This window comes from Loxodonta africana, chromosome 5, assembly GCF_030014295.1.
Source record: "Loxodonta africana isolate mLoxAfr1 chromosome 5, mLoxAfr1.hap2, whole genome shotgun sequence".
Taxonomy (NCBI): domain Eukaryota; kingdom Metazoa; phylum Chordata; class Mammalia; order Proboscidea; family Elephantidae; genus Loxodonta; species Loxodonta africana.
Window position 1 is genome coordinate 74,776,668 of NC_087346.1, and position 8,211 is coordinate 74,784,878.

Below are 8,211 nucleotides of genomic sequence, written 5' to 3' on the forward strand. Positions count from 1 at the left end.
TGTATAGTGTTTATTTACATTGTTGAAAAAGATAATTGCAATGAATAAGCCATTGTTCTTGCAAAATTCTATCATGTGGTCTCTGATGTTTCTATCACCAAGGCCACATTTTCCAACTACTGGTCCTTCTTTTTTTCCAATTTTTGCATTCCAATCCCCAGTAATTATCAATACTTCTTGATTGAATGTTTGATCAATTTCAGACTGTAGAAGTCTGTAAAAATCTTCAATTTCTTCATCTTTGGAATTAGCAGCTGGTGTGTAAATTTTTTTTTTTGGTGTAAATTTGAGTAGTGGTTAAGTGCTATGGCTGCTAACCAAAAGGTCAGCAGTTCAAATCCGCCAGGCGCTCCTTGGAAACTCTATGGGGCAGTTCTACTCTGTCCTATAGGGTCACTATGAGTCGGAATTGACTCGACAGCAGTGGTTTTTTTTTTTTTTTTTTGGTGTAAATTTGAATAACAATTGTATTAACTGGTCTTCCTTGCAGGAGTATGAGTATTAACCTATCATTGACACCACTCCTTTGTCAGTTTGTCGTACTGTGGTGGCTTGCCTGTTGCCCCATCCTTAAACCCTCAGATTTTCAACTTTTTTGTCTTCCAACTGACAATATATGCATCTCTGATCTTAGAGGGTTTTTTTCCTAGTATGGTGGAGAGCTTTGATGACCAAGGGCATAGCAGATAGAAAATGTTTAGGAATTAACTCCCCAAGCAACAGCCCTCTACCAAAGACTGTTAGAATTTTGCATATAATTACTTCAGTTCTCTTGCCTTGGGTGGGAGAATTTTGAGGCTTGGGTTTTGACATTTCCCCAAGACTCCTATGAGATTAAGCTCCAGATGCCTGTTGTGGGAGGTCACTTAATAACACATCCTTCTTTCATATATTCCCTTCCCTACTGGTGTGATACGTATTTCCTAAATAGGATACTTGCACTCAGTCCTGGTCTCAGGGTCTGCTTCTGGGAGAGTCCAAACTAAGACAATCAGTTTGGAGGAAACAATGATTATAAGGAATGTGGTGTGGACGGGCTGCTTTTGATGGTATTGGATATCTTGTGAAAAAAAATATTGCACAAAACTGTCAACAGACAATTCAGACACACTGGGAAAGCCTGAGGGCCTCTATGGTAGCTAATCTCCTCTAGGCTGGAGTTGATAGTGGGGAATAATGCCATGGAATTGGGATCCTTAATATCAAGAGCTCTTAATCATCATAACTCTAATAAAGACACACACAGCTTAATAGGCTTCCTTGACTTTTAGAGGTGGATACTGATCCAACCCATTTATTGGATAACTTGGAAGGCTGCGGTTTCAAATGGGGTCCAGAGTAGGAGAAGGTTTTGTAGCAGGCCCGGCTTTGTTACAAGTTGTCCTGGTGCTTAGACCATGTATGTAGAATATGAATCAGGCTAGAGGAATCCATGATGAATAAGGAAGTAATCTGAAATCTCTGGCAAGATCCAATAGAAAAGTTTCAGGGCAGACCCCAAAAGTTTAGAGAAAGGCCAAGCCTTCTGTGGCAGAATACTCTTCATTTTAAAAACAATGTGTAACTTGCAAATGGGGCTAAGTATAACATGACCACCTGAAAATGGGACACCAATGACTATGCAAATGAAATTGCCCATAACGAGCTCTGCATATTATCAGAGCTACCAAGTTACAAGATGTAGCAAGCATAGCAGAAATTTATTGTACAATGGAACTGATACATTCAGGATTGTGCCTAGGCAAGTTTGGAAACCAAAACCAATCGCCACTGAGTTGATGCCAACTCTTCCTTGGCCCATGTGTTTCAGAGTAGAATTGTGCTTCATAGGTTTTCAATGGTTGTGACTTTTCAGAATTAGCTCACAAAGTATTTCTTCCATGTCTTTCTTCTGAAGTGATTTTGGGTGGTTTCAAACTGCCAACTTTTCACTTAGTAGCCAAATGCTTAGCTGTTTGCACCACCTATGGACTGTGGAAGGCATAAGTAAATTACTTGCACAGGTTGCCCATGCTCCTACCTCTGTTGTTCCTTCACCTCTTCTGCAGCTCATATCTCTATTTTCATTAAACGTTCCTATCATCAATTGATGTAGTAGGGCCTTGTTCACAATTAGAGAACGTATATGGACATTAGCTGAAAATGAAGCACTGTTTCAGTAAAACCTCACACAGAGGTGGCCTGAAGGCCAATGGCAAAAAAAATTCTCCCATTTGACAGAGTTGTGAGTAGTACATTTAGTACTAAATTTATAAGTACACTTAGCTCTAAGTAGTACATTCATTTCATATGAAGGGAGAAATGTAGTCTCTGAGTGATGCAAATCTAATGTGCTTGACTGTTAATTGAAAGTTTAGCGGTTCATGTCCACCACATGCACCTTGAAAGAAAAGCCTGAAAATCTACTGAAAAATCAACCACTGGAAACCCTGTGGAGCACAATTCTACTCTGACACACATGGGGTCGCCATGAGTCAGAATCTGGCTTTAGTTCGTATTTAGCTACTGCTGAAAACACAGCCTTCCATTAGCATTGACCACTGCTGGGTCTTATGTGGCACCATTCCTTGGGGTAAACAAGCCAATCAAATGTCAGATTAACTACGTAAAAACCCTTCCACCACCTAAAGGAGTAATGATTTATCTTAAATGAGATCAGTGACTACTCCAGATAAAGGTTTACCTTTCCTGTCTACAGTGCCTCGAACAGAGCTACTATTTGAAGGCCTTTAGAATATCTCAACTGTCAATATCATATCTCTCACAATAAACCCTTGGACCAAGGGACTCGTTTTACACTAAAGCATATGAGACCATGGTAACCACTTGTCCTACAATTACCCATCTTCTAGAAGACACCAATCTGATATAACAGTGGGATAACCTATTAAAGGCTCAGCTAAGATACTAGTTTATGAGCAACATCCTCCAGGATTTGGTATGTGTGTTTTACTAATGACTAATGTATAATGCTAAGTTCCAAATATTAGAATGTATGAGTCCAGGAAACACGGCATGGAAGTAGAACTTTTTTTTTCCACCTTGTTACAACTCCCAATGTCCCACTTGCAGAATTTGTGTTTCTTGCCCCAGAAGCTTAGACACTGTCTGTGCAGAGGTTTTGGTTCCTGGGGGACTTTCTGCCAGGAGTTATAGCAGGGGTTCCACTGAAACAGAAGCTTCAATTACTTTCTGGCCACATTGAGCTCCACATGCTGATAGGGAGCAATAGGCAAAGAAAGGAGTTATTGTATTGGTGGGAAACTCAACCCTGGTTATTATAATAAATGCTAGAGTTGCTGCTACATAAGAGAGGAAGAGAGAAGCGTAACTAAAGCCCAGGTGGTTTACTGAGCCACCTCTTGGTGCTATAATGCCCAGTGACAACAGTAAATAGGTGACTGCAGCAACCATAGCCTAAAAAGGACAGCACAACAAAGAGCTCAGACCTCTGGGAATAAAGATTTTAGTTTATCCTACTAGTTAAGTAACTTTGGTCCACCGAGGTAATAATATCAACTACGGGTTCAGCATCAGAAGCAACGGTGGAGATATTATAACTTGGTTTGTTAACTCTCTTTTAATGTATTGAGGAGACAGCAAATGACTATCTTCTTGAAGGACTGGACTACACTTCGAGTCTTAGCAAATAGAGGTTATCTTGATTCCAGACAAGCCCCAAATATCGTTAGAGGACGAACAGGTCTGAGTGGCTCAGGAAATAAATTGTACCAGATTCATTTCTCTGGCAGTCTTAGCAATAGTGCAAATTGTTCCCACAGTCTGCAGACCAGATTTCTCTTGTTTCAGACACAAGTACAGACCGAGGGCCTTGCCCTGGGTCTTGGTCCCTGTCCCTTAGTTAGTTCACAGATGCTCACTGAATGCACATTGTCTCTTACTCAGAAAACATCAACATGTATTTATGTATATGTATGTATGTGGTTCAATATATACATATATAGGGTCACTATGAGCTGGAATAGGCTCAAAGACAACAGGTTTGGTTTTTTCGGGTTTATGTTGGTCAATATAAATGTTTGCTTATTTGTTTTTACCCTGGGTTGTGGGTCACTAATGTTTGAAGGTGCTAATCTGTTGCAAACTGGCTCTCAGCCACAAAAGGAGTGTCAGAATCATGGGGTACATTTTCAAACTGCACTCTCTTCTATGTACTTCCTTTCTCCTATTTCACTTTCCCATTAAAATTCCTGCTGTAGCATTTGATAATTGCAGATTGTGATAACTGTAGGCTAAAGTAGCACTTATTGAAAAATAGGAATAATAGGGTTGATTTTATTTTTTGTTCAGAAAGTTCTTTAAAGCATGGTTCATGTTGCTTTTATAATAGGCATAGTGAAAAAAAATGTAAGGAAGGATGATAAACAGTGCCAGAAGAGAAGATATAAAGTCAATATGGATTTACATGTTATAAGTTAGAAGCATGATTGCTTTATGAAATTAAATGTAATGAGGTCAAAATGAAAATTAACCCCATTACATTTGACCCCATAGCATAACATCAAATGGGGATAGACTCAGAGAGAAATGAAATGGAAACAGCCTTTCTGTCAACTCTGGCATGCCAAATTCCAGACTGGCATCTTCATTTCACCAGTGATAATAGTTCAGCTAGCTCAGAGAGGCCAGAAAGGTGAGTAGGTAGTTGGAGTTTTCTGCTCAGCACCCAAAGTATGCACTACTTCTATGTTTGTAAGCTTGAGTAGTATTACAGTTCTGGCACAATGAGGTCATATGGCACAATGATGTCATATAGATCAAAAGGCAAATGTTTTCAAACTGTAAACTGGCATAGAAGTCCATTAAAGTATTGGCCTTAAACAAAAACTTTGTAGCCTAGAGAAAAGAAAATTGTACCAGAGATCACGATTATGTTTGACCCTGGGAAACCAGTTTAATACTCTGGCTCTCCTTTCTAGCACTGCTAACTCCAGGGTTATAAAGAATATTAAAGTAAATTTTGAAGAGATTCTTAAAAAAAAATAATAGAAATGCAGTTTGTTATCACTATAATCCAGTTACCCTCCAGTTTAATCCGTCTCATGGAAACCCCTGTGTGTCACACTAGAACTGTGCTTCGTAGGGATTTTAATGGCTGAATTTTAGAAACAGATCGCCAGGACTTTCTCCCAAGGTGTCTCTGGGTGGACCACAACCTCCAATCTTTTGACTGCCATTTGCACTACCTAGAGGGTACGTTATCACTTTAGATCCACAATTTACACACATTCTACAATGAAGCAAGGCTTCATGTACTATCAGGTTCTGAGAGCTAGATCTGATTTCCTTACGTATACATTTCTCACTTTTATTTTTACTCCTCCCTCCCTCTCTTCCTTCTTTCCTCTCTTCCTTTCATCCCTACCAATTCTTCCCACTAAATCACAACAAAGAAATATATTCACCACCTATCTACTGATACATAATTTATTTCCAATAAGTTCTTTCTCCATTGGTAACATTTATTCATAAGTGAGTGTGTGAGGGTGGGAGCAGACAGAGCAAAACAATACAGTCGGCTTTCTGTGGGTTCCACATCGGCGGACTCAACGAACTATGGACGGAAAATATTCGGAAAAAAAAGTTTCCTGTCATTATTCCCCAAACTATACAGCATAGCAACTATTTATGTAGCATTTACGTTGTATTAGGTATTGTAAGTAATCTAGAGAGGATTTAAAGTATACTTTAGAGAATGTACATAGATTATACGTAAATACTATGCTATTTTATATAAGGGACTTGGTATCCAAGGGAATCCTGGAACCAGTCCTTCTCGGATACTGAGGGACAACTGTATACAAAAGTAAGCAAACAAACAAAAACAGCCGTCTTCCCTGAGGCCATCCTTTTGGGAATATTGGGGAGCAAGGACTTCTATTTCCTTTTCAAGGTCATTTCATGTTTGTTATCATTTGCTTGCCTTGCAGCATGATCGCCTCCTGCTCCCTGGTGCTTTCTTAAGTTTAAATTAGTTTCCAATAAAGATGCTTTTGTACCTTGCAGGAGGAAAGCATTGTTTTTTAATACACTTGTAACTAATGCTGCTGGTCCTTGGGGAGATTTAAAGGACCTCAAAGGCGATAGTTCTCTACCCGGGAGCAAAGAAGCCATTATAGCTTGTACTGGAAGATTTAATAGGTGTCATAATTTATCATGTAAATCGAAAAGTGTTTCTTAATTAAGTGCGTACGTTAATGAATTTTTTAATTTGATCCCTGTAAGTACCTTGCTATACTAATTGCAATATTCTACACATTAGTCATCCGCTGTTGCCCTTGGCTATTTTCTACCCTGAGAGGAAGAGAAAGGGAGCTTTTCAGTTAAAGTTCATTTAACTCTTTCCACCCAACAAATTAGATTTAGTCTTACTCACATTAGAGTGACAGCTGCGGTTCAATTTCACTGAGCTTTTAGAATACTTGTCTATGGAAACCAGCTTACATTGCTCTTATTTTTCAAAGACTAGGAAACCTGGGGTAACTCATCAGTAATGAAGGCCCTGCCCTTTCCCAAGGGGGCTCTTTCTTTGGTTCTTCTGAGATTGGAGAGGTTTTTAAGGGCTGAGATGGACAGAGGACCACATTTCCAAGAGTCCTAAACAGTATGAGGAATGAGGTATGGAAATTTACACAGTACTTTCCAAACTCATATAACTAAGGCGGAAAAATAAAACTTAGGTCTATCTACTTGGTTAGATATTATATCAACAATAAGTAAAGCATTTGGATTAATAACAAAAGGGTTCTTTATAAAATATGAAGTCTAAAAGCATAAAATAGCCCTTCTCTATCATGCGGGCAAGCTTGGCAATCCACAGCCAGCACTGGCTGGGTCATCCAGGCAAGGGCTTACAGAAGGTGCAGGTTTGGGCAGATCTGAAGACTGACATTTTGTGAACTCATAGAGCAGAAGCTGGAAATATAATGAACAAAACAGTTGGTTCCTGCTCTCACAGAGCTTGAAATTTAGTGAGGAAGAGAAAACCAAATAAGCAAGAAACGATTTTTCTGCTTCAGAAGACCTGTTTGAGATGTGGTGGTTGCAGCAACGCCTCAGTTTCCTCCCTTCAGCTCTTGTAATTTAGACAGCCTCTGCTTTCATCTTTCATACGTGACTGCCGTAACTCCATCATGTTGACCCTGTTTTTGCCTTCTATCAGTGACAGCGGTAGCTCTAGAAAAATGCTTGTTTGGGGCAGTGTTAAACATCACTGCAGTTTTATGTGTTGCTACCATTCATGTTTGTTGTAAGCAAGTCCATGCTGTGAACCCTGAAGACAGTCGTATCATGAGATTAAACAAAGCTGGCCTTGTAGTTGGATTACGGAGTTGCTTAGGACTTTCTATTGTGGCAAACTTCTAGAAAACAACCCTTTTTCTTGCACGTGTAAGTGGAGCTGTGCTCACCTTTGGTCCGGGCTCGTTACATATGTTTGTTCAGACTATCCTTTCCTACCAAATGCAGGCTACAATTCATGGCAAGCAAGTCTTCTGGATCAGACTACTGGTGGTTATCTGGTGTCCATTAAGTGCATTTAGCATGCTGACTTGTTCATCTCTTTTGTACAGTGGCAGTTTTGACACCGATATAGCACAGAAACTCCATTGGAACCCTGAGGAAGAAGGCTATGTGCTTCACATGATAACTACTGCTGTAGAATGGTCAATGTCATTGGCCTTCATTGGCTTTTTTCTGACTTATAGTTGTGATTTTCAGAAAATTTCTTGACAGGTGGAAGCCAGTTTACAAGGATTAACTCTCTATGACATTGCTGTTTGCCCAGTTAACAATGAACCAACATGACTACTTTCCAGAGATTTAGAATGAAAGGATAAAATCTTTCTGTGACAATTATGATTCTCGGGAATTGGGGAAACATTTACAAATGCTACTTATTCTGCTCTGCAGTTTTCAATGAATCATTCAAGGCTGACAGTGACATTTACGAATACCGATAATCAAGAGACGTGAAGTAAGCCATTTGATAAGTTATTTTAAAGGATATCAAGAGGACCATTTAAAACATTTATACCTATGCTTTTCTATCCCAGAAAATAAAACCAAAGGACTACAAAGTAAATAAATAAATAGAATTATGCAAACAATATTAAAATTAGGAAAAGCAAAACAAAAAATTTTTCAGGGAAAAGTGTCTAGAAAATAATACTCTTAATTATAGTGATTGCC

At 39.1% G+C, this 8,211-nt stretch overlaps 1 pseudogene; it reads left to right on the forward strand.

The window, feature by feature from the left end:
• Nucleotides 1-6,733: 6,733 nt before the first annotated feature.
• LOC100656976 (DNA damage-regulated autophagy modulator protein 2-like) lies at nucleotides 6,734-7,851 on the forward strand (annotated as a pseudogene).
• Nucleotides 7,852-8,211: the final 360 nt, after the last annotated feature.